The 27,865-nt window shown below is 29.5% G+C and overlaps 1 non-coding gene across 6 annotated transcripts; it reads right to left on the bottom strand.

Annotated features, from left to right (window-relative positions):
- Window positions 1-1,314: 1,314 nt before the first annotated feature.
- Window positions 1,315-27,865, bottom strand: LOC105171094 (uncharacterized). Of its 6 annotated transcripts, none has more exons than XR_016067571.1 (4): window positions 27,660-27,865; window positions 26,696-27,077; window positions 25,964-26,032; window positions 7,595-7,823 (listed from the first exon to the last, which is right to left on the bottom strand). It is a non-coding gene; the product is annotated as an uncharacterized LOC105171094 (transcript). The 6 variants fall into 6 exon arrangements; XR_016067574.1 differs by lacking the exon at window positions 27,660-27,865 and adding an exon at window positions 11,188-11,279 and having other exon boundaries at window positions 26,696-27,247; XR_016067570.1 differs by lacking the exon at window positions 27,660-27,865 and adding an exon at window positions 27,159-27,239.

Below are 27,865 nucleotides of genomic sequence, written 5' to 3'. Positions count from 1 at the left end.
TTTTACTGAATAACTTTTAAATTTAGAAGAAAATTTGTATCTTACTTGAAATTCATATTGACATAATTTACAGTACAATCTTAATTTATTTTTTTAATGTAAATCTGATAAAGAGAATTTTAATTTTGATATCTTTCTTAGAAAATATAGAAAAATAATTTTTATGATAATACAAATTAAAATTAATAAATATGACACATTATAATAATGATAACAAATGATACCAAATTAAGTTCAAATAATTTTAATTGGTTCATAATTTTATAAAAATATCAAAAGAGGAAAATATATCCCATCTGAAATTCAAGTTGACATTTACAAATATCCTTTAAACTTATTACCATATCACATTGCCACCTCACGGAAAAGGCTGCCAACTAATTTCTTGTACCATATAGGATTAAAAAATCAAAATATATTCAATATGGCTAAAAATTGAACTTCCCAACCACTAGAGGATTTAATTTCATCATCTTCGTAAATTAAAAGACTAAATTAATAGAGATCAGATGATTAATTTCATCATCTTTATAAATTAAAGGACTAAATTAATAAATGACATATATTTACGGGATTAAAATTAATAGTGAGTAAAATTAGTATACTGAAAACAATAATTTTCCAAAACAAAAAAAATAATAAAAACAATAAATCAAAGTTTAAGTGAACAAGAACTCAAAACGAGCAGACTCGATTAAAAATCGCGTTCTGTATTACTTTGGATTCTTTCGCCTGTCCATTTCAGTTTTCCTTTCACTCACAATTTCACTTAGCAGAAGAAATCTCACGTTGTGTTTGGTAGATCATAGGGTCGCTGCTGCGATCGTATCTAAACTGAATCTCCAGCCACAATTCTCTAGACGAACTCACATACATGAAGGCCTCTACGATGTACTTCGAAATCGAATTACACAGCACGAGGTTACCATAAGGTCTGCTCTTCTCCATTGCTCAAACAGAGCAGAACCGGATGGTGGCCGTAGGAATGTTTCGTCAATGAAGGCTAGCTTCATTTTACAGACTAGAGCGACGTATACCGCTCTACTCCAAGTCAAATAGTTAGATCCAATCAGTGGTGTAGATGCCAACACAAAACTGGAATTGTCTGAAGGATGTAAATAGAGCACATCCCTCTCGTATTGTTCCTCCGCCGTTGGTGGCGCATCCCTCATGATCACCGCTTGTTAATGTGCCCTTAACAGGTGAATGAATGCACACACGGAGTATCAAGAGACCTTCAATATGAAAGCTCTGATACCATGTCAAGATTGTAGTTTAACGTGATGAACCAGAAATGCAATTGCACAAAGAAAATGAAGACAGCTAAGATTGTTTCCATTGCTTCAGAAATTGTTACAGAGGAAAACAAAAGTTACAGAGTATATATGGGAAGGAGGAAGAAACAGTTAAAAAATAACAAACCCCGCCAAGCGTAACTAATCTGCAACTGCCTCGTCAAAATGACGTGTCCCAATTATATGCCGAATAAGTGACTGTGCGGATGACTGTACAATAATTAACAAACTGCAACTAAGAAATAAAGAAAACTTGAAATACGAACACGCTTTCTCTAAGGCGTGACTATCCTTGGTCCAAGAGATCTGATGCTACACCAGCACCTTCAAAATTCTCATCAACCATGGCAGCACCAGCAGTAGTGGATGGAGAAGTTCCAATTCCCACATCTTCGTAAATTAAACGACTAAATTGATAAAGAGGAGAGGATTAATTTCATCATCTTTGTAAATTAAAGAACTAAATTAATAAATAACATATTTATAGGATTAAAATTAATAATGAGTAAAAGTAACAAATTGGAAATAATAATTTCCCAAAACAAAATAAAAATAATAAATCAAAATTTCAGTGAACAGGAATTCAAAACAATGAACTCAATCAAAAATCGCATTCCGTATTACTTTGGATTCTTCACGTGTCCATTTCAGTTCTCCTTTCACTGACAAGTAACAATTTCACTTGGCAGAAGAAAAGTCAAAGTAGGAATGGACAATGACTCTTCTCCTCAGCCACAACAATAATAGATGACAACATACACAATATTAATAATTGTTTTCCATAATATGAATAATTACAATTTAAGAATTATGATGTTGCCAGTTCTTTTCAACGTACCAATGTTCACATTTTGGGAAAATTACATATGCATCCTCCAAGATACATCTAATTACAAAAATATTTGTTGCTCGTCCCACGACTACAAATGTAACTGTTAATATTGTAGTCGTAATTACAAATCCATTTTCTATTCAATGACGAAATTTTACATAAACATCTCATAAAGTATATTGCACTAACAACTCTCTCAAGAGGTGTACCTGTAATTTTATAAAAAATAGAGAGAATGTCTGTAAAATTTGGCATAATCTAAAGGAGAGTGTCGGTGTAATTTACTTAAGTTTAAGTATAATCATAATTAATAAATATTTTTGTCATGTGGTTCTAATTGTAACCAGAATATTTATCACGATCTTTAACGATAAATCCTTTTGGTATCTCGCTTAATTTTAGTATGTTATTTTTTTACAAAAATTAAATTAATTAATTATTTCTTAACTTCTCTATTTATCATGTTTTTTCAGAACTACCTTATGGTGGTTATAGTAATTGGTTTTCCTACATTATTTATTATCTTTATTTGTCAATTTGTTTTATAAATCAAAATATTTATACTAATTTATTATCTTGATATATATTATTAGGTATTTTTTAAAACTATAAAAACTAATAATATACAATTTATATAAATATTTTATTTGATTCATTTTTAATAGTTATATACATAATAGCAAGTGTCGCATATATAGCATATGCGCACTTGATATTATGTATATGTCTTCGTCCAGTTTATTTATCTTTAAAGATTGTTCGGATTATTTATTTATTTGATAAATTTTATTCTTAACATTTCAATTTACACATTAGAATTAATGTATTAGAAATTATTTGTGCAAGTATGCTTTTTACTGAATAACTTTTAAATTTAGAAGAAAATTTGTATCTTACTTGAAATTTATATTGACATAATTTACAGTACCATCTTACTTTATTTTTTTGATGTAAATCTGATAAAGTGAATTTTAATTTAGATATCTTTCTTAGAAAATATAGAAAAATAATTTTTATGATAATATAAATGAAAATTAATAAATATGAGTCAGTACAATAATGATAACAAATGATACCAAATTAAGTTCAAATAATTTTAATTGGTTCATATTTTATAAAAATATCAAAAGAGGAAAATATATCCCATTTCAAATTGTAGTTGACATTTACAAATAGGAGTGTCAATGAGTCGAGCGAGTCGAGCTTGACCTTTTTTGGCGAGTTCGATTCTGAGTTTTTCGGCTCGAGCTCAAGTTGAATTTTTTTTATTTATTATTTTTTATTATTATTATTAGATTAAATCATGAGAATCACCAAATTTTTACATAAATTTATAAGTAATAAAATAGATTGTATAATGTATACTCTATTATAAATATACCAAAATATAGTATGAAATTTTAATTTATTGTTATAAATATAAACTATTGATTAGTTTAGTAGTAATATAATTAGTAAAATATATAAAAAATTCATACTGAACAATTTAAAATTATAGAAAAGTATCTATTATCTGAAATAATGCAATTGAAATACATAAAAATATTTTATAATTGAGATTAATATATGTTCACAATCTACAATAAATTTATATATTTATAAATGTTAGTGTTACATTTATGTAACTATTATCTTACATTGTTGAACAATATGAGTTAATTGGACCATCAAAATTCAAATCAAACAGTTAGATATGATCAAATTTACAGAAATATACATTTGATAAAGTTTTAGACTTAGTGGATATACAGATGTCTAGATATCATACAAGGAACATAAATATAATCATTCAAGTCAGTGTGTCGTTGAATCAGGCCATGTGATTTTAAATCAGACCGTCTGATATAATCTAATGGACATGGTCTTATATATATTTAAATTTGGTATGATTCGGGATTCTGAATTTAAGATATCATAAGTGTTGATTAAACTTTTTTATCTCATTATATATATAATAAAATAATAATAAAAATAATTAAAATTGTTCAACCATCACTGTTATTATCATTATCATTATTTTTAGATTAATTCATTGGAATCACTAAATTTCGACATAAAATTATAAGTAATAAAATAGATTGCATAATACATAATATGTATCTTGATATAAATATAATATCAGAAATAGATAAAAATATCATAAGTGAATTACTTGTCAATTTATAGAAATTATAACACAATATAAATATATATTAAAATATAACATAAAGTTTATATGTGCCATATTAAATAATAATTTTAATTATAAAAAATATTATAATTTACTAAGTTGTTAATTAAATTTATTTTTGTATAAAGATTAAATGTATAAATAAAAGTACCACATTTTATTATTATCCAAAATAAACTGTATGATATTGATTAATAATTATAATAAGATAAAGAAATTTTGATCAATAAATCAGCAGTAAAATATAATTATTGAGATTATTGTGATGCCTTTATGAAGGTATTAGATTATGAAAATGATAAGCACAAACATTCCTGGTTTATAAAGGTTTGTGCCAATGTTTATAACACTGATATCCCGCACTGGTTTATACACTGGTTCTACTATTTTGGTCCCACTCCAAATATTTTACCTGAGAAAATAAAATTCTTTTTTGATAAATGGGTGGATATTTCACCACAATTGATAAAGAAACAAGAAGCTAAACTGTTCATAGAGGGAATAGCCTCATGTTTCTTCTTCATTGAATTTTCAATACCTTGGATCTGGAAATGGACGCCAGAAATTGGTCAGACAGAGGCTGGAATTCCTTGCTTATACAGAATATCCCATATAAAATTTTGGGATAAAATGATGAAAACTGATCCTAATACAAAGGAAATATTTGGAAAAGAGACAATGGATCTCCTCCAGACGAAAATTAGCGTCTATGAAAATCAAAAAGAAGATATTGCTACCCCATCTCCTTTCGATCATATCTCAAGAAAATTCAAAATGAAGTCAGAATTTCTGACTAAGGAGCAGATGGTTGCTGCATATGTGGAAGAGATGAAAAAGGACCTTATGGCACATTTTGGGGAGGATAATAAATCCACCAAGTCAGATTCAACCATGGCATCCGAATTCATGCAAGATGCTCAAGATCCAAATGATGTGGAATTTGAGGATATTTTTGAAGCTATCAAGGAAACCTTGGTAGAAAAAATTCATAAGAAGGATATGGAAGAATCTTCCTCAAACCAGGCAAAAATTGGGAGAAAATCTGATTAAAGAAGGTATCAATGCATGATTATCAGTGTCAAATGACGCATTAATAAGCAATTAATAAGATGACGTAATCAATGACGTCAAAACAGACAAGAGGCCGGGAATCTCGGCTTTTCTACTATTCATTTTTGACTTTTAGTTCAATTATTATTGTAACTGTAGCACTTTTTCCAGAAAATCGGTCTTATACTGTGTAATACACGGTTTCTACTGTAGTTTGTAGGGCTAGACCCCTGTAGAATAGGATCCCTTGTATCCTATAAATACAGGTGTTTAGAGTGTTAAGTGCAGAACCTTGGAAGAAACCTCTCTTTTGTTTTCTCTCTTTCTCCTCTGCTCATGTGTTGAGCAATCTTTTCTCATTGTAAATCTATATATTAAAATAAAAGAAGTGTGCTACATAAGGACTACTGTAAGTTTTACTCGCTTTATTTTAATTATTTATTATCTTATTTTACTGTTCATGGATAGCCTTATAGGCTAACCGATTCATGTGTTGATTCCTAACTGTTAATTACACTAGCATGAATTTGGCATCATGAATAATTAGGACTCATCAAATTTATAGGTTAGATAATAATAACTGGCCTTGACATAAAAATTATGTTCTAAATATATGGCTCCTGGTAAGACCCCGGTCATAGCCGTGTTGAAGGCGTTTTTAGGGGCAGTTTGGAGTATTATATTTGGATATAAATTTTATGAAAGGTTGCCGGTTATTCATTATCTTGTAAAATTATCCTATCCCTGCCTGATGATCCTGGTAGTAATGGTATCAGAGCCATGGTAGTAGTAATTAATATGTTATGGATCAACACATGACTTTCTTCATGCATCACATGAACATACTTAATAAGAATTCTAATATTAAAAATATTAAAAATGAGGAATATGATATACCTCAGAATTTGGATTTATTAAATAGATGACAATTCCAAAAGTTGAACCGAGATTAATATATCAATTAGGAACTTTTGAAAAATTAGGATTAAAACAGGTAGTAAAAACTACTGAAGAATCTATCTCATTAGATAATGACGAAATGATAATAAGATTATTATCTGAAAAGGACATTAGTCATTACAGACAAACACATAAATTTCTACATATAGGACTTGTACAAATTGCATTTAAACCTTTGACTTTAGAAGGTTTACCAGAAAGCTTTATTGCAGCTTTAAGAGATGGTAGAAATTTAAATTGGAAACAATCCCTTATGGGCATAATACAATCTAGTCTGGCACACGGACCAGTATATTTTAATGTATATCCAAATTTACAATTATCTTTATCTGATATTAATATATTAGATGCCTTAACATTAAATGTTAAAACTCATGGTTATGATTATATGCCTGGAACAGAAGTAATATGTATCTGTTATAGAATATATTATAAGCCTTTATTTACATTAAATCCACAATGTAAAAGGATTGATAAGTCAAGAAATGAAACTATATTAATTGAGACTAATTTCAGTAATTCAAGTATTACTACAAGAAGACCTATTAAATGGGATGAAATAACTTTTCCAGAAAACTGGATAATTGAACAAGCTGTACCTAAAAGGCCACAAATACAAGATCATAATAAAATTATAGATATTCTTCAAAATAACGAAGGAACTGTAAATATCAAATTTGAAACAAATTCTAAATCATTACTATTTCAGAAATGTAACTCAATGAGATCTTACATATCACCTATAGATTATAGGGTAGAATCTCCTATGCCTTCTAGAGCCTCTACTTCTCAAATAAGAGAAACAGAAATATTTACTCCTGTTACAGAAAAATTATATATCAACATACAAAATATTGTAAGAGAAGCTAATAATCAAACTCAGGATAATAGTGAGTTAGAACCGACTATGCCAGAAATGGAGTTTAATATTTAATGGATTATAGCTCTATTATAGATTTTAGCCCTGGCTCTCCAGCCAGAAAAATTATTTCAGAAGAATTTAAAGACGCAGGTTATAGCCAATTCAGAGAATGGTTTTTTCAAAGCTTTGATAAGCAAGAAATGTTATATTTTCAAGATGAATTTTATAAGGTTTGCAAAGAAAAAAATGCTTTAATTCCTTTTGTGACATGGTTTATTGATACATATGTCAAAAACTATATTTCTGTTATAGAAAGAAATTATAGACTAGAATCAGGGAAAGTTTATCAAGGTCTTTACCCTCCACAACAATCTTTTCATATTGAAAAGAATGGAAAAATTCATAATTTTACAGCCTTTTCTAAATTAACAGAAACAGACACCCTTACAGTAACTTGTAAGCATATTAATAATATGTTTGAACAAAAAAATTATACGAATTTATTCCTTAATATTTTAAGAGAACAAATACAATCAATTCATAATAAAATTGAAATGATTATTAAAGCTATAAATAATATACAACCGGTCATAATAGAAACAAAATCTGAGGAAAAAGAAGCATCTCCTAGCTTTCAGCCTCCTCCAGTTATATCTGATTTCAAAATAAGGCCAATACATGAATTAGAAAAAATGCTTGAAGAAAAATTCAGTAAATTAAGTATAAAAACTCTTGATAAGGAGTTACAGTATGAATTGATAGAAAATAACAACCATAAACAAGTTTTTAAAAACCAAATCAATAAAATTACTAACAAATGGGCTGATAAACCTATTCAAAGTAAATTCTATTATAATAGGCCAACACCTATGGATGTTTTACATGAAGAATATACTGATACAATAGATATTAGTTATTCAGGTAATAAGATTTATGAATGGAACATAGATGGATATTCTAATAAACAGATTTATAACACAGTACATAGAATGCTTATGTATTCCACTATTTGCAAAAATAGTAATAATTCAGATAAAACTATTGCAGCAATGATTGTTGCTGGATTTACTGGACAACTTAAAGGATGGTGGGATAATTATCTATCTCAACAAGATAAAGATAGTATTATCAATACTGTTAAACAAGAAAATAATAATTTAGTTGAAAATGCAGTTTATACACTTGCTGTTAATATTATTGAACACTTTACAGGAAGATTTAGTGATAATAGTGATACTATTAGAACTTTACTACAAAATCTAAGGTGTAAAACACTTTCAGACTTCAGATGGTATAAAGATACTTTCTTAAGTACAGTAATGGAATTACCAGAATGTAATAATATACACTGGAAATCAAAATTTATTGATGGTCTACCTAGTCTATTTGCTGAAAGGATTAGGAAAAAATTAAGAAAAGACCAGATTAATATTCCATATGAAAGTTATACTTACGGATCTCTAATAGATACTTGTATACAAGAAGGATTAGCTTTGTGTAATGAAATAAAGCTTAGTCAACAAATTAAAAAACAAAACCTTGATGAAAGGAAACAATTAGGACAATTTTGTCAACAATTTGGTTTAGAAAATCCTACTACTAGTAAGGACCATAAAATTAATAAGCCTTATAAATCAAAACATAGAAAATATTCTCAAAAGTATATAGAGAAAAAGAATAAAAGAAAAGAAGAAAAATCTCAAAGAAAACCGAAATATTCGAAATATAAAAATAGATATTGTAAGATTTGCAAGAAATTAGGTCATACTGCAAAATACTGTTGGACTAAAAAGAAGATTAATAATCTTGAAATATCAGATGATATAAAAAATATAATAATACAAACTTTACAAGAATCAGAATCTGAAAATACAGAAACAGAAATAATAAGTACATCTGAATCAGAAGAAAAAGAAATATTAAATGTGTTAGAAAATGAAAATATTTCAGAATCAAGTTCAGAATGTGAACCTTGTAGCCTAGGACTAGCTTGTCCTAAAGAACTAAATAATATTAATAATAAAAATGATATTGAAAAATCGGAATTGTATAAAATACTCTCCCAATTCTCAGAAATGAATATTAACGTTCTTACTTCAAATCATGCTTTTGAATTATTGAAAGCGATTAAAGATCCGAAATTAAGAATGCAAATTATTGATGAGATTAATACTGAATCCAGTACTTCTACTTCTTATAATACAGAAGAAGACTTAAATGGAACAATTATAAACCCAAAGAGATCATACAATATGAATGAGGTAATGAACCAACTTAGAAGTAAATATCAATATAAAAAAGATAATATATCTCTTCAAAATTTATATAAAGAAATAAATAATCTAAAAGAAGAAATTAAAATATTGAAAGATAAAAATACTATTCAAGAATCTAGAATTTCTGACTTAGAGAATATTTCTAGATTAGAAAGTAAATCTCAGAATGATAATAAACTAAAAATAGATGAGCATAGTATTTTCTCTGAAAATTTTTTATCAACCATAGAAATGGTTATATCCCAAAAATGGTATATAAAAATATCTCTTTTGATTGATAATCATTATACAAAATCATTTACAGCTCTTGTTGATAGTGGTGCTGATTTGAATGTTATTCAGGAAGGATTAATACCAACTAGATATTTTCATAAAACTAGTCATACTTTATGGCATGCTGGAGGTGATAAACTCCAAATACAGTATAAAATTCCTAAAGCTTTTGTCTGCATTGATAATAAATGTATTTCTCAAAGTTTTATTCTTGCTAAGAATATAACTAACCAAGTAATACTTGGGACTCCATTCTTACATAACATTTATCCGATAAAAAAGATTGATAGTAAAGGAATTATAGGAACTTTCCAGAATGATGATATATTTCTTGAATTTATTGTTGAACCATTTAGTAAAATGTTGCATAATATTTATGATAATATTAAAGCAAAACAGAATCAAATTAATTTCTTAAAACAAGAAATAAACATTATAACAATCGAAGAGCAGTTGAAGAATCCTAAATTACAGGATAAAATTAGTTTATTAAAAAATCAATTTTCTTTAGAAATTTGCAATGAACATCCTAATGCTTTTTGGGATAGAAAGAAACATATAGTTTCTTTACCTTATGAAGATTCTTTTGATGAAAAGAATATACCTACTAAGGCGAGACCTTGTCAAATGAATTCTGAATACTTAGAATTATGTAAAAAAGAAATTGAATCCCTTTTACAAAAAGGATTAATAAGTCCTTCTCAATCTGCATGGTCATGTACTGCTTTTTATGTTAATAAACATTCTGAAATTGAAAGAGGTATTCCAAGATTAGTTATAAATTATAAACCACTTAATAAGGCATTAAAATGGATTAGGCATCCTATTCCTAATAAAAAAGATCTACTTGATAGACTTTATGATAGTTTAGTATTTTCTAAATTTGACTTAAAATCAGGATATTGGCAAATACAAATTAATAAATCTGATAGATATAAAACTGCATTTAATGTTCCTATTGGACATTATGAATGGAATGTTATGCCATTTGGTTTGAAAAATGCTCCTTCTGAATTCCAGAAGATTATGAATGATATTTTTACTCCTTATAGCACTTTTATAATAGTATATATTGATGATATATTAGTCTATTCAAAAACAGTTGAAATGCATTTTAAACATTTAAATATATTTAAACGTCTAATTATACAAAATGGTTTGGTAATCTCTAAGTCAAAGATTGAATTATTCCAGACAAGAATAAGATTTCTAGGTCATATCATTGAAAAAGGAAGCATTATTCCTATTAATAGAAGTATTGACTTTGCAGATAAATTTCCAAATGAAATAACTGATAAAACTCAATTACAAAGATTTTTAGGAAGTCTAAATTATATTGCTCCTTATTATAAAAATTTAATAGAAGATACGGCTATCTTATATGATAGACTGAAAAAGAATCCTAAACCATGGACAATTGCTCATACAGAAGCTGTTAAAAGAATAAAATCTAAAGTTAAAACACTTACTTGTTTAATGTTAAGTAATCCAGATTGGAAAAAGATCATAGAAACTGATGCATCTGATATAGGGTTTGGAGGAATATTAATACAGATAAATCCTGAAACAAAACAAGTATATCTTGTTAGATTCTACTCAGGAAAATGGAATGATTCTCAGAAAAATTATGCAACTATAGCAAAAGAGATTCTAGCTATAGTCAAATGTGTTTTGAAATTTCAAGATGATTTATATAATCAAAAATTTGTGATTATGACAGACTGCAAAGCAGCCAAATTCATGTTTCAAAAAGATTTTAAACATGATGTTTCTAAACAAATGTTTGCAAGATGGCAAGCTCAATTAGCCCCATTTGATTTTGAAATATTTTATAAAAAAGGAGAAGATAATAGTCTTCCAGATTTCTTAACTCGGGAATATTTTAACAAATGACAGGCATGAACTCCCGAGGTCGGGGAGCTTCCTCTTATAGAGGAAGAGGTGGTCGAGGCAAAATACCTGAGATTATATCTCAGAATGGAAAACAAAAGCTCATAGCTATGGATTTATCACAAGATCCTGAATACCAGGCATTCTTGGAATATAAGAAAGGTCAGCAATCTCAAACTGAAGGGAATGATAGTCCCTCGTATGCCAAAATAATTGGTGATGAAGAATCTGAATCCAATAATATTGAATTTTCAAAAACCCAATATAAAGAAATTATATTTCTTTTGGAAGAAAAAGATTTGAAATGGAAAAATGATCCATGAGTTTTAATGCAGAGGTATTTGGATAATTCATCCTTACCAGCAAGGACTTATAAGTCCAGATATTTTTATGAACAAATACTTGTTCAAAATGGCTCATGTGAAATATCACATTTTACGAGCACAAATAAAGAAATTTATAATTTCAGCAAAATGATTATCAAAAAGGTTATACCTTTAGAAGATTGGGGAATTTCTCCTATGAAAGATAAAGAAATTTTGATCAATAAATCAGCAGTAAAATATAATTACTGGGATTATTGTGATGCCTTTATGAAGGTATTAGATTATGAAAATGATAAGCACAAACATTCCTGGTTTATAAAGGTTTGTGCCAATGTTTATAACACTGATATCCCGCACTGGTTTATACACTGGTTCTACTATTTTGGTCCCACTCCAAATATTTTACCTGAGAAAATAAAATTCTTTTTTGATAAATGGGTGGATATTTCATCACAATTGATAAAGAAACAAGAAGCTAAACTGTTCATAGAGGGAATAGCCTCATGTTTCTTCTTCATTGAATTTTCAATACCTTGGATCTGGAAATGGACGCCAGAAATTGGTCAGACAGAGGCTGGAATTCCTTGCTTATACAGAATATCCCATATAAAATTTTGGGATAAAATGATGAAAACTGATCCTAATACAAAGGAAATATTTGGAAAAGAGACAATGGATCTCCTCCAGACGAAAATTAGCGTCTATGAAAATCAAAAAGAAGATATTGCTACCCCATCTCCTTTCGATCATATCTCAAGAAAATTCAAAATGAAGTCAGAATTTCTGACTAAGGAGCAGATGGTTGCTGCATATGTGGAAGAGATGAAAAAGGACCTTATGGCACATTTTGGGAGGATAATAAATCCACCAAGTCAGATTCAACCATGGCATCCGAATTCATGCAAGATGCTCAAGATCCAAATGATGTGGAATTTGAGGATATTTTTGAAGCTATCAAGGAAACCTTGGTAGAAAAAATTCATAAGAAGGATATGGAAGAATCTTCCTCAAACCAGGCAAAAACTGGGAGAAAATCTGATTAAAGAAGGTATCAATGCATGATTATCAGTGTCAAATGACGCATTAATAAGCAATTAATAAGATGACGTAATCAATGACGTCAAAACAGACAAGAGGCCGGGAATCTCGGCTTTTCTACTATTCATTTTTGACTTTTAGTTTAATTATTATTGTAACTGTAGCACTTTTTCTAGAAAATCGGTCTTATACTGTGTAATACACGGTTTCTACTGTAGTTTGTAGGGCTAGACCCCTGTAGAATAGGATCCCTTGTATCCTATAAATACAGGTGTTTAGAGTGTTAAGTGCAGAACCTTGGAAGAAACCTCTCTTTTGTTTTCTCTCTTTCTCCTCTGCTCATGTGTTGAGCAATCTTTTCTCATTGTAAATCTATATATTAAAATAAAAGAAGTGTGCTACATAAGGACTACTGTAAGTTTACTCGCTTTATTTTAATTATTTATTATCTTATTTTACTGTTCATGGATAGCCTTATAGGCTAACCGATTCATGTGTTGATTCCTAACTGTTAATTACACTAGCATGAATTTGGCATCATGAATAATTAGGACTCATCAAATTTATAGGTTAGATAATAATAACTGGCCTTGACATAAAAATTATGTTCTAAATATATGGCTCCTGGTAAGACCCCGGTCATAGCCGTGTTGAAGGCGTTTTTAGGGGCAGTTTGGAGTATTATATTTGGATATAAATTTTATGAAAGGTTGCCGGTTATTCATTATCTTGTAAAATTATCCTATCCCTGCCTGATGATCCTGGTAGTAATTAACAGTTAGGAATCAACACATGAATCGGTTAGCCTATAAGGCTATCCATGAACAATAAAATAAGATAATAAATAAAATACAGAAATTAAAATAAAGCGAGTAAAACTTACAGTAGTCCTTATGTAGCACACTTCTTTTATTTTAATATATAGATTTACAATGAGAAAAGATTGCTCAACACATGAGCAGAGGAGAAAGAGAGAAAACAAAAGAGAGGTTTCTTCCAAGGTTCTGCACTTAACACTCTAAACACCTGTATTTATAGGATACAAGGGATCCTATTCTACAGGGGTCTAGCCCTACAAACTACAGTAGAAACCGTGTATTACACAGTATAAGACCGATATTTCTGGAAAAAGTGCTACAGTTACAATAATAATTGAACTAAAAGTAAAAAATGAATAATAGAAAAGCCGAGATTCCCGGCCTCTTGTCTGTTTTGACGTCATTGATTACGTCATCTTATTAATTGCTTATTAATGCGTCATTTGACACTGATAATCATGCATTGATACCTTCTTTAATCAGATTTTCTCCCAGTTTCTGCCTGGTTTGAGGAAGATTCTTCCATATCCTTCTTATGAATTTTTTCTACCAAGGTTTCCTTGATAGCTTCAAAATTATCCTCAAATTCCACATTATTTGGATCTTGAGCATCTTGCATGAATTCGGATGCCATGGTTGAATCTGACTTGGTGGATTTATTATCCTCCCCAAAATGTGCCATAAGGTCCTTTTTCATCTCTTCCACATATGCAGCAACCATCTGCTCCTTAGTCAGAAATTCTGACTTCATTTTGAATTTCCTTGAGATATGATCGAAAGGAGATGGGGTAGCAATATCTTCTTTTTGATTTTCATAGACGCTAATTTTCGTCTGGAGGAGATCCATTGTCTCTTTTCCAAATATTTCCTTTGTATTAGGATCAGTTTTCATCATTTTATCCCAAAATTTTATATGGGATATTCTGTATAAGCAAGGAATTCCAGCCTCTGTCTGACCAATTTCTGGCGTCCATTTCCAGATCCAAGGTATTGAAAATTCAATGAAGAAGAAACATGAGGCTATTCCCTCTATGAACAGTTTAGCTTCTTGTTTCTTTATCAATTGTGGTGAAATATCCACCCATTTATCAAAAAAGAATTTTATTTTCTCAGGTAAAATATTTGGAGTGGGACCAAAATAGTAGAACCAGTGTATAAACCAGTGCGGGATATCAGTGTTATAAACATTGGCACAAACCTTTATAAACCAGGAATGTTTGTGCTTATCATTTTCATAATCTAATACCTTCATAAAGGCATCACAATAATCCCAGTAATTATATTTTACTGCTGATTTATTGATCAAAATTTCTTTATCTTTCATAGGAGAAATTCCCCAGTCTTCTAAAGGTATAACCTTTTTGATAATCATTTTGCTGAAATTATAAATTTCTTTATTTGTGCTCGTAAAATGTGATATTTCACATGAGCCATTTTGAACAAGTATTTGTTCAAAAAAATATCTGGACTTATAAGTCCTTGCTGGTAAGGATGAATTATCCAAATACCTCTGCATTAAAACCCATGGATCATTTTTCCATTTCAAATCTTTTTCTTCCAAAAGAAATATAATTTCTTTATGTTGGGTTTTTGAAAATCCAATATTATTGGATTCAGATTCTTCATCACCAATTATTTTGGCATACGAGGGACTATCATTCCCTTCAGTTTGAGATTGCTGACCTTTCTTATATTCCAAGAATGCCTGGTATTCAGGATCTTGTGATAAATCCATAGCTATGAGCTTTTGTTTTCCATTATGAGATATAATCTCAGGTATTTTGCCTCGACTACCTCTTCCTCTATAAGAGGAAGCTCCCCGACCTCGGGAGTTCATGCCTGTCATTTGTTAAAATATTCCCGAGTTAAGAAATCTGGAAGACTATTATCTTCTCCTTTTTTATAAAATATTTCAAAATCAAATGGGGCTAATTGAGCTTGCCATCTTGCAAACATTTGTTTAGAAACATCATGTTTAAAATCTTTTTGAAACATGAATTTGGTTGCTTTGCAGTCTGTCATAATCACAAATTTTTGATTATATAAATCATCTTGAAATTTCAAAACACATTTGACTATAGCTAGAATCTCTTTTGCTATAGTTGCATAATTTTTCTGAGAATCATTCCATTTTCCTGAGTGGAATCTAACAAGATATACTTGTTTTGTTTCAGGATTTATCTGGGTTAATATTCCTCCAAACCCTATATCAGATGCATCAGTTTCTATGATCTTTTTCCAATCTGGATTACTTAACATTAAACAAGGAAGTGTTTTAACTTTAGATTTTATTCTTTTAACAGCTTCTGTATGAGCAATTGTCCATGGTTTAGGATTCTTTTTCAGTCTATCATATAAGATAGCCGTATCTTCTATTAAATTTTTATAATAAGGAGCAATATAATTTAGACTTCCTAAAAATCTTTGTAATTGAGTTTTATCAGTTATTTCATTTGGAAATTTATCTGCAAAGTCAATACTTCTATTAATAGGAATAATGCTTCCTTTTTCAATGATATGACCTAGAAATCTTATTCTTGTCTGGAATAATTCCATCTTTGACTTAGAGATTACCAAACCATTTTGTATAATTAGACGTTTAAATATATTTAAATGTTTAAAATGCATTTCAATTGTTTTTTAATAGACTAATATATCATCAATATATACTATTATAAAAGTACTATAAGGAGTAAAAATATCATTCATAATCTTCTGGAATTCAGAAGGAGCATTTTTCAAACCAAATGGCATAACATTCCATTCATAATGTCCAATAGGAACATTAAATGCAGTTTTATATCTATCAGATTTATTAATTTGTATTTGCCAATATCCTGATTTTAAGTCAAATTTAGAAAATACTAAACTATCATAAAGTCTATCAAGTAGATCTTTTTTATTAGGAATAGGATGCCTAATCCATTTTAATGCCTTATTAAGTGGTTTATAATTTATAACTAATCTTGGAATACCTCTTTCAATTTCAGAATGTTTATTAACATAAAAAGCAGTACATGACCATGCAGATTGAGAAGGACTTATTAATCCTTTTTGTAAAAGGGATTCAATTTCTTTTTTGCATAATTCTAAGTATTCAGAATTCATTTGACAAGGTCTCGCCTTAGTAGGTATATTCTTTTCATCAAAAGAATCTTCATAAGGTAAAGAAACTATATGTTTCTTTCTATCCCAAAAAGCATTAGGATGTTCATTGCAAATTTCTAAAGAAAATTGATTTTTTAATAAACTAATTTTATCCTGTAATTTAGGATTCTTCAACTGCTCTTCGATTGTTATAATGTTTATTTCTTGTTTTAAGAAATTAATTTGATTCTGTTTTGCTTTAATATTATCATAAATATTATGCAACATTTTACTAAATGGTTCAACAATAAATTCAAGAAATATATCATCATTCTGGAAAGTTCCTATAATTCCTTTACTATCAATCTTTTTTATCGGATAAATGTTATGTAAGAATGGAGTCCCAAGTATTACTTGGTTAGTTATATTCTTAGCAAGAATAAAACTTTGAGAAATACATTTATTATCAATGCAGACAAAAGCTTTAGGAATTTTATACTGTATTTGGAGTTTATCACCTCCAGCATGCCATAAAGTATGACTAGTTTTATGAAAATATCTAGTTGGTATTAATCCTTCCTGAATAACATTCAAATCAGCACCACTATCAACAAGAGCTGTAAATGATTTTGTATAATGATTATCAATCAAAAGAGATATTTTTATATACCATTTTTGGGATATAACCATTTCTATGGTTGATAAAAAATTTTCAGAGAAAATACTATGCTCATCTATTTTTAGTTTATTATCATTCTGAGATTTACTTTCTAATCTAGAAATATTCTCTAAGTCAGAAATTCTAGATTCTTGAATAGTATTTTTATCTTTCAATATTTTAATTTCTTCTTTTAGATTATTTATTTCTTTATATAAATTTTGAAGAGATATATTATCTTTTTTATATTGATATTTACTTCTAAGTTGGTTCATTACCTCATTCATATTGTATGATCTCTTTGGGTTTATAATTGTTCCATTTAAGTCTTCTTCTGTATTATAAGAAGTAGAAGTACTGGATTCAGTATTAATCTCATCAATAATTTGCATTCTTAATTTCGGATCTTTAATCGCTTTCAATAATTCAAAAGCATGATTTGAAGTAAGAACGTTAATATTCATTTCTGAGAATTGGGAGAGTATTTTATACAATTCCGATTTTTCAATATCATTTTTATTATTAATATTATTTAGTTCTTTAGGACAAGCTAGTCCTAGGCTACAAGGTTCACATTCTGAACTTGATTCTGAAATATTTTCATTTTCTAACACATTTAATATTTCTTTTTCTTCTGATTCAGATGTACTTATTATTTCTGTTTCTGTATTTTCAGATTCTGATTCTTGTAAAGTTTGTATTATTATATTTTTTATATCATCTGATATTTCAAGATTATTAATCTTCTTTTTAGTCCAACAGTATTTTGCAGTATGACCTAATTTCTTGCAAATCTTACAATATCTATTTTTATATTTCGAATATTTCGGTTTTCTTTGAGATTTTTCTTCTTTTCTTTTATTCTTTTTCTCTATATACTTTTGAGAATATTTTCTATGTTTTGATTTATAAGGCTTATTAATTTTATGGTCCTTACTAGTAGTAGGATTTTCTAAACCAAATTGTTGACAAAATTGTCCTAATTGTTTCCTTTCATCAAGGTTTTGTTTTTTAATTTGTTGACTAAGCTTTATTTCATTACACAAAGCTAATCCTTCTTGTATACAAGTATCTATTAGAGATCCGTAAGTATAACTTTCATATGGAATATTAATCTGGTCTTTTCTTAATTTTTTCCTAATCCTTTCAGCAAATAGACTAGGTAGACCATCAATAAATTTTGATTTCCAGTGTATATTATTACATTCTGGTAATTCCATTACTGTACTTAAGAAAGTATCTTTATACCATCTGAAGTCTGAAAGTGTTTTACACCTTAGATTTTGTAGTAAAGTTCTAATAGTATCACTATTATCACTAAATCTTCCTGTAAAGTGTTCAATAATATTAACAGCAAGTGTATAAACTGCATTTTCAACTAAATTATTATTTTCTTGTTTAACAGTATTGATAATACTATCTTTATCTTGTTGAGATAGATAATTATCCCACCATCCTTTAAGCTCGAGATGGCTCGCGAGTCGGTTCGACTCGTTTGCTAGCCTTATTTAATTACAAATATCCTTTAAATTTATTTTTCTGGTGTATTCGGAATAAAAGAGCATTTTTTTAGTTTAGGTTTTCTCCAAAAAATAAAGAAATATTTTTTTTGATAATATAAAATTAAAATTAATAATATGACTTAAATAATTTCAAGCAAAAAATCTGTCACCGTACAACTGCAAATGTACCATGTCACATTGCCACCTCACAAGTAATTTCTTGTACCATATAGGATTAAAAATTTAAAATATATCCAATATTTCCCAACCAGCAGAGGGTTTAATTTCATCATGTTCGTAAATTAAAAGACTAAATTGATAAAGAGGAGAGGATTAATTTCATCATCTTTGTAAATTAAAGAGCTAAATTAATAAATAACATATTTATAGAATTAAAATTAATAATGAGTAAAATTAACAAACTGGAAATAATAATTTCCCAAAACAAAATAAAAATAATAAATCAAAGCTTCAGTGAACAGGAATTCAAAATGGGGAACTCAATAAAAAATCACATTCTGTATTACTTTGGATTCTTCACGTGTCCATTTCAGTGCTCATTTCACTAACAAGTAACAATTTCACTTGGCAGAAGAAAAGTACTTTCACTAACAATTTCACTTGGCAGAAGAAAAGTACTTTCACTAACAAGTAATAATTTCACTTGGCAGAAGAAAAGTACTTTTACTAACAAGTAACAATTGCACTTGGCAGAAGAAAAGTACTTTCACAAACAAGTAACAATTGCACTTGGCAGAAGAAAAGTCCTTTCACTAACAAGTAACAATTTCACTTGGGAGAAGAAAAGTACTTTCACTAACAAGTAACAATTTCACTTGTCAGAAGAAAAATCCTTTCACAAACAAGTAACAATTGCACTTGGCAGAAGAAAAGTCCTTTCACTAATAAGTAACAATTTCACTTGGCAGAAGAAAAGTACTTTCACTAACAAGTAACAATTTCACTTGGCAGAAGAAAAGTACTTTCACTAACAAGTTACAATTTCACTTGGCAGAAAAAAAATTCTTTCACTAACAAGTAACAATTTCACTTGGCAGAAGAAAAAGTCAAAGTAGGAATGGACAATGACTCTTTTCCTCACCACAACAATAATAGAGGACAACATACACAATATTAATAATTGTTTTCCATATTATGAATAACTATAATTTAAGAATTATGATGTTGCCAGTTATATTCATTGTAGCAGTGTTCACATTTTGGGAAAATTACATATGCATCCTCCAAGATACATTTAATTGCACAAATATTTGTCGCTCGTCGCAGGACTACAAAATGTAACTGTTAATATCGTACTCGTAATTACAAATACACTTTCTATTCAATGACAAAATTTTACATAAACATCTCCCTCAAGAGGTGTACCTGTAATTTTATAAAAAATAAAGAAAATGCCTGTGAAATTTGGCATAATCTAAAGGAGAGTGTCGGTGTAATTTACTTAAGTTCAAGTATAATTGTAATTAATAAATATTTTTGTCATGTGGTCCTAATTGTAACCAAAATATTTATCACGATCTTTAACTATAAGTCACCATGTGTAGTATCTACAAGACCATATCAAAGAACCATTTCTTAATTTATAGAAACTCAAAATTAATACATATAATATGATATTATTTTCATTTATTATATAGGTTTGAATCTATATATATACATATATATATTAAACGGGATATAAATACAATAGATTTGAAATAAAAGGAAAGGAAAACATCATAATCTAATTAATAACGTACCATGTCTTACGTCTAATTATGGTAGGGTATACAAAATCTTCTCGAATTAAATAAGGATTTCTTTCAATTATTGACTCTGTTTTCATGGTTGACTCCCATTACAAACTATAGATCAGACAAAATATGTGGCAAGATAGTGAGGTTTATAAAAATAAAATATTAAAGTTGTAATGCTTAATTTATATTGATTGATGTATTTTTGGATAAAGGTAAATTGAGGTGTGAGTGCAAAGATCGGGTGTTATGATGGAAGTGATGGGGAATGAAGATAAGTACACCAAAGAAGGGACGTTGGACTTCCACAACAATCCCGCAAACAAGAACACAAATGAATCATATAAACATAATTAAGTTGATAGTATATATTTGTGCTATAACACAAATGTAGATTGTGTAGATGTAGATGTAGATGTAGTATATATTATCGTCAGTTATATTAAATTATAAATATCAACTTAATTATGTTTATATGATTATCACTTCAACCAAGAAAATTATTAATTTAAATGAATCCAACGTTTAATCGAATCAATAACATTTGAATAGATAAATGTAAGTTTTATGATTTAACGAATTTGTAAATTTATTAATTTAAGAATAATATTTTATTTATAATTAATTATTAAACACTATAGTTTTTATTATAGGACCTCTGAAACAAAATCAATAATAAGTGTGTATGTACATAAAAAAACAAAATAAAATAAAACATGATGAAATAGTCATAAATATAATAAAGTGAAAAAAGGATAAAAAGAATAACTCAAAGGATAGGAAAAAAATAATTATATTTTTTTTAATTAAAGAGAACTTTTCAAGAAGATAGATAAAAATATTATAGGGTATCTATCAATTGATATCAGGACAAAATTTAGTTTTAAAAGTTGTGAAATATTTTTATATAAAATTACTTCAATTATATAAACTAATTGATGTAAAATTTGAAAGAAATTGTAAATATTTAAAAATAAAAAGTAATTTATAGTAAAAAAAGTTAAGAATTTAACATAAATGGATGGACTAAACAAAAAAGAATTAATGATGAGAAGAAATAATTAATGAAAGTTAATGTAATTAACTGTTAACTATATTTATAGATAAATGTAAATGACAAATTAGATCAAAACTAACTTGTCCACGTATGTAGAAAAGAGATTAAACATTGAATGATTTTATTTTAAATAAAATAATATAATTACAAGAAAGATTTGAACCCACTTAAAGATTTCGAATTACTACCATTAAAACTACTGATATAAGTTGTTAACAATATATAAGAAATTTTACATAAACTATAGAATATAAAATCTAACAAATATTTTTAAAGAAATACGTTTTTTATAAGCTTTACATTTTTTAGGCCATTTACTGTTTATAAAAATACAAACTATAGAAGAGTTAATATTTAGGGATGGCAATGGGACGAGTATGAAATGGATTTGGGTAGATTCAGGACCCACCCCGTCAACTACAAAATAGACCCGTCCTGGACTTGGGCGGGTCTTAAATCTTTAGGCCCACGACCCGCCCTGAGAATCATATTTAGACCCAAAACCCCCCCATTAGGGGGCCGTTTCGGGTTAAATTGTTATCCCTAGTTTCAATCCATAAATGGACCTAATGGAGACGTCAAACATTATGCTCTTCTCCTATGGATATGAAACCCACCGGCTGATCCATATACATTTGTTCCTCAATGAAACAGTTAAGGAACGCTATTTTCACATACATCTGCCATATCTCATAGTCATAATATGGAGATATGGAAAGTAAAATTCGAATAGACTTGGCCATTACTATAGGTGAAAAAGTTTCCTCAAAGTCCACACGAGGCCTCTTAGTATAACCCTTCGCCACTAGCCTGGCCTTGAAGGTAGTCACCTCCCCATCAGCTCCAAGTTTTCACATGTAAACCCATTTACACTCAATGGGCTTGAAGCTCTTAAGCGGTTCTATCAAGGTCCATCCTTTATTGGAAATGATGGAGTCTATCTCGGATATCATGGCCTCAAGCCACTTTCTAGAATTAATGTCAGACATTGCTTCTTTGCAAATTTTTGGATCATTATCCAATTAACCAGTCACCAGTAAACCATATCTCTCCAGCGGCTGAGATACTCTAGTCGACTTTCAAAGAATTGGAGTATCTTCTTTGGGAACCACAAGTACAGAAGATGACGCTACTGCTACCTCAGGCCTTGCTTCACTTGACTCCTCAAGAAGCAACTCCTCACGTTGGGTATTCAATAATATTTTTTTTTTTCAGGAACACTGCATTTCTCAAAACAAACACCTTTTGTTTTGAGGGATCATAAAAATAATTGTCCTGTAGTTTCCTTTGGATATCCGATGAACCTCTACAGACTAGATCTCGAATCCAATTTGTCTCCTATTAGTCTCTTAACATACGCGGGACATTCTCATATCCTAAGGTATTTATAGGAAGCAGGCTTGTCATACCATATCTCATATGGTATCTTGGTCACAATCTTAGATGGTGCCATTTTCAATAACTTGGCACTCGTTTCAAGTGCGTAACCCCAAAAGGATAGATACAACTCAATGAAGCTCATCATATTGGTTTCTCCTTATAGAAACGCCGTTCAACTATGGTGTTCTAATAGGAGTCCAATGAGAGAGAATCTCGTTCTCTTTTAGATAGTTCAAAAACTCTCGAATATGATGATGAGTAGAATACCAAGAATAAAGGGGGAGGCCTTCCAGGCTCCAGTTTTGTTCTTGTTTGCGGGATTGTTGCGGAAGTCCAACGTCCCATCTTTCGTGTACATATCCCCATTCCCCATCACTTCCATTATAACACTCGATCTATGCACTCACACCTTAATTTACCTTTACTCAAAAATACATTAATCAATATAAATTAAGCATTACAACTTTAATATTTTATTTTTATATATAATTGAGTGCAAAAATTAATTCACAAAAACCAAAAATCCCTTGTCTTAATTACTCCGTTAATTCCAATCTAATATTTACTTAGGGAATTATCAAAACTAAAAAAAGCAAATACATAGAAAACACATTTCATTATCTTTGAATCTCTGTAAAATACCAAAAGCATTTCATTATCTTTGAATCTCAGTAAAATAAATAAATAAAATAAAAAGAAAGAATTTAAAAATTTAACCACAAACTAAGTAAAAAAAAATCAAATGAATACATAAAAAAATAATTAAAACGCATATCACATTATTATATTAATAGGAATAAAAAGAAAGCAAATTTATATAGAGATGGATGTGTAGAATTGGTAACCTTAAAGCAATGCATTTTCACTTTCAACAAATCTTTCAGTTTGTAAGGACAAGAAAGACAGCTAATCTGTGTTCAACAAATAAGCCTTTCGACTCCAACATCTCATCACTCCCGTATAAATACATATATATAGGGAAAAATGCAATCAACCTCGTTGTAATATCACAAATGAGCAAATTACCCCCTTATGCAAAAACAAATAGCGATTTACCTCATTGTATTTTTTAAAATACAACAATATACCTCCCTATATTTTTCAAAATGAAGTAATTTACCTTCATATATAAGGAGGTAAATTGCTTCATTTAAAAAAGTATAGGGGGGTAAATCGCTATATTTTTTTTCATAAGGAGGTAATATGATTATTTTCAATATCACAGGGGAGTAAATTGCTATTCACCCCATATATATATATATGGATGGATATTAATTAAGGGTTAAATGCATTTTATCCCTATAATATGCAATTTACAAGGGTTTATTTGTTCATATTACAGGGGTAAATTGCATTTAACTCTTAATTAATATTGCATAGAAGGAGGTAATCTGCTATTTTATTTTCTACATTGAGTTCTTTTTGCATATTTCTCATATCATATGGGCTAAATTACATTTTTTCCTATTAGTTAATAGGATAAATTATGCTGGCACCTCTTGTGCTTAGATTCAAATATACAAATACTCCTCATTTTTCCCAAAATTATAAACATATCATTTGAGGTTGTAGGTGTAGTTACACAAAATACCCTTATTTTTTTATTTGTTAGGGGTAATTTTTATAATTATGAAAAGAATAGAAATTATTTGTATAAATAAATCATAGGTCAAAAAGTATAAACGTAATTATCTTGCCACATATTTTGTCTGATCTATAGTTTGTAATGGGAGTCAACCATGAAAACAGAGTCAATAATTGAAAGAAATCCTTATTTAATTCGAGAAGATTTTGTATACCTTACCATAATTAGACGTAAGACATGGTACGTTATTAATTAGATTATGATGTTTTCCTTTCCTTTTATTTCAAATCTATTGTATTTATATTCCGTTTAATATATATATATATATATAGATTCAAACCTATATAATAAACGAAAATAATATCATATTATGTATTAATTTTGAGTTTCTATTAATTAAGAAATGGTTCTTTGATATGGTCTTGTAGATACTACACACGGTGACTTATAGTTAAAGATCGTGATAAATATTTTGGTTACAATTAGGGCTACATGACAAAAATATTTATTAATTACAATCATACTTGAACTTAAGTAAATTACACCGGCACTCTCCTTATGCCAAATTTCACAGGCATTCTCTTTATTTTTTATAAAATTACAGGTACACCTCTTGAGGGAGATGTTTATGTAAAATTTTGTCATTGAATAGAAAGTGTATTTGTAATTACGAGTACGACATCAACAGTTACATTTTGTAGTCCTGCTACGAGCGACAAATATTTGTGCAATTAAATGTATCTTGAAGGATGCATATGTAATTTTTCCAAAATGTGAACACTGGTAACATCATAAGTCTTAAATTGTAGTTATTCATAATATGGAAAACAATTATTAATATTGTGTATGTTGTCCTCTATTATTGTTGTGACTGAGGAGAAAAGTCATTGTCCATTCCTACTTTGACTTTTCTTCTGCCAAGTGAAATTGTTACTTGTTAGTGAAAGGACTTTTCTTCTGCCAAGTGAAATTATTACTTGTTAGTGAAAGGACTTTTCTTCTGTGAAATTGTTACTTGTTAGTGAAAGGAGTACTGAAATTGCCACGTGAAGAATCCAAAGGACTTTTCTATGAGACTTATCTCATGCTCTTGCACTATCCCTATGAGAAACGGAAACTGATGAAATTCCATTTGATAAAAAAGTAGTACCTTTTTCGGCGCCATCCATTTCTTGATGTTCAGCAAAGAGTGTTCTGCTGATTTTTTCACCAATCCAATCTGCAATGTGAGATCAGGGGGTGGGAAAAGAAAAAAAGATTCGACACTGAGCCAGCAGTAGATGACAAAAGTTACTGGTTTCTTTCAATTTTCCTGCTTCAGGGATTGAATTATTGCATTATTAAAGTATGCTAATTCTCAATAAACAGACAAGATTTACAAATAACCACAAAATTTACTACAACCCTTTTCAGTTTAGGACAAGTAATCAAAATTATAGGCAAAGAGGACACCTTCTTTACGCACAATCTAAAGAATAAGCACAAAAGTTCATGCAATCCTTCACAGTTTAGGACAAATTATAGGCAAAAAGCACAGCCTTCTTAAGATACAATCTAACAAATAACCATATGATTGCGCAATTGGACAAATGACCAATGGACTGATTTCATTTTCTGCAAAACACAAACCATAAAGACCAAAAATGACTGCCTTTTATACTATAGAAAGATAAAACAAAAAACGAGAAACTGCATTGACACAAAGTAATCCCCAATATCAATCTCTGCTTCGCATTAAGGAAACCATCGAATCCCAAACTTCTGCTAAAGCCCCTTTTGATATTTAACAGAATTTCCAGCATTTATATCAACCACAAACCACACACACACACACACACACACACAGAAATCTGAAGGAACTACAAACAAACAAACAAAAGACCTCATCGCGGTAAGCTTCAACAGGGTGTTTCCCAAGATCCTGTTCCAAGGCTTCAAGAATCTGGGCTTCGTTTTCTGCTAAATATTTAACAAGGGCTAGAAGTTGGGCTTTCCTCCAATCAACTCCTCTGGTTCTCCCGCTTCTGAAAGTTCGCCTCAGCCCCTCCAATCCCTCCATCTCTAAACCCTCCGACAGTCGTTTCAACTCTTTATATGCAATAATTGTCTTGCTAACATATTAATAGGCATTGATGTTACTTGATCCAGCATTGAATGCAAGCTGCTCACCCATCAGTCGTCAGCCCACGAATTAAAGACGGGCCCAGCTCGCCAACTGCCATCTACTTCTTCCCCATCTTCAGGCAGCATAACTTTCACGCGGCCTAATTTAAGCTAAAGCTCGGGTTAAAACTTCAAAGTGACATAAATGCTGGATTGTGATGAAACTCGGGAAGCAGCCCTACCTGTAGGTTGAAAATTTCTAGAGAATGCCGTAAATGAGTAAAGGGTTTCTCTCCCCTTCAATGCTATTAACTTGTTTTCCATGATGATCTCAATGTTAGATCCTGTTTGGATTATTTGAAAATATATATATATATATATATATATAGAGTGTGAATTACAGCTCCCGAAATTATTGCATATTCACAAAAGTAGTGTCCGAAATAGAATAGCTATTTTAGCAACCAACCAATTCTTTAGGGCTGGCAACGAGTCGAGCTCGAGCTCGCGAATTTGTTCCAAAAATTGCAGCAGAATGGAGGCGGGAAGGAAAGGAATTTTACACCATTTCAAACAAAATTTTTCAGAAATTTTGCTAATCGATAATGGTCTTCCATACAACTCTTACAAAAGCAAATAACAACAACAACAACAAGAATTAAACAAATTATTGTCTACTGAAAACACACCCAAACCCAAGAAAAAGAAGAATAAGTAAAATGCAATAGAGAAATAAAGATTACATGGAAGCCATACTCGTCGCCGTCCTCGTTGCCGATTTACCGTCCTTGTTGCCGTGAGTTTGGGGCTAGGGTTCTAAGAGATGGGTTTGGGGAAGAAATGAGAGGAGAAAGATGGAAGTCGTACTCGTTGTCGTGCTCGTCGCCGTCTTCATTGCCGACCTAACGTCCTTGTTGCCGTGAGTTTGGATTTAGGTTCTAAGAGAGAA

This window comes from Sesamum indicum, linkage group LG9, assembly GCF_026168435.1.
Source record: "Sesamum indicum cultivar Baizhima isolate 11 linkage group LG9, ASM2616843v1, whole genome shotgun sequence".
Classification (NCBI taxonomy): Eukaryota; Viridiplantae; Streptophyta; class Magnoliopsida; order Lamiales; family Pedaliaceae; genus Sesamum; species Sesamum indicum.
This window is presented reverse-complemented; position numbering and strand designations above follow the sequence as displayed.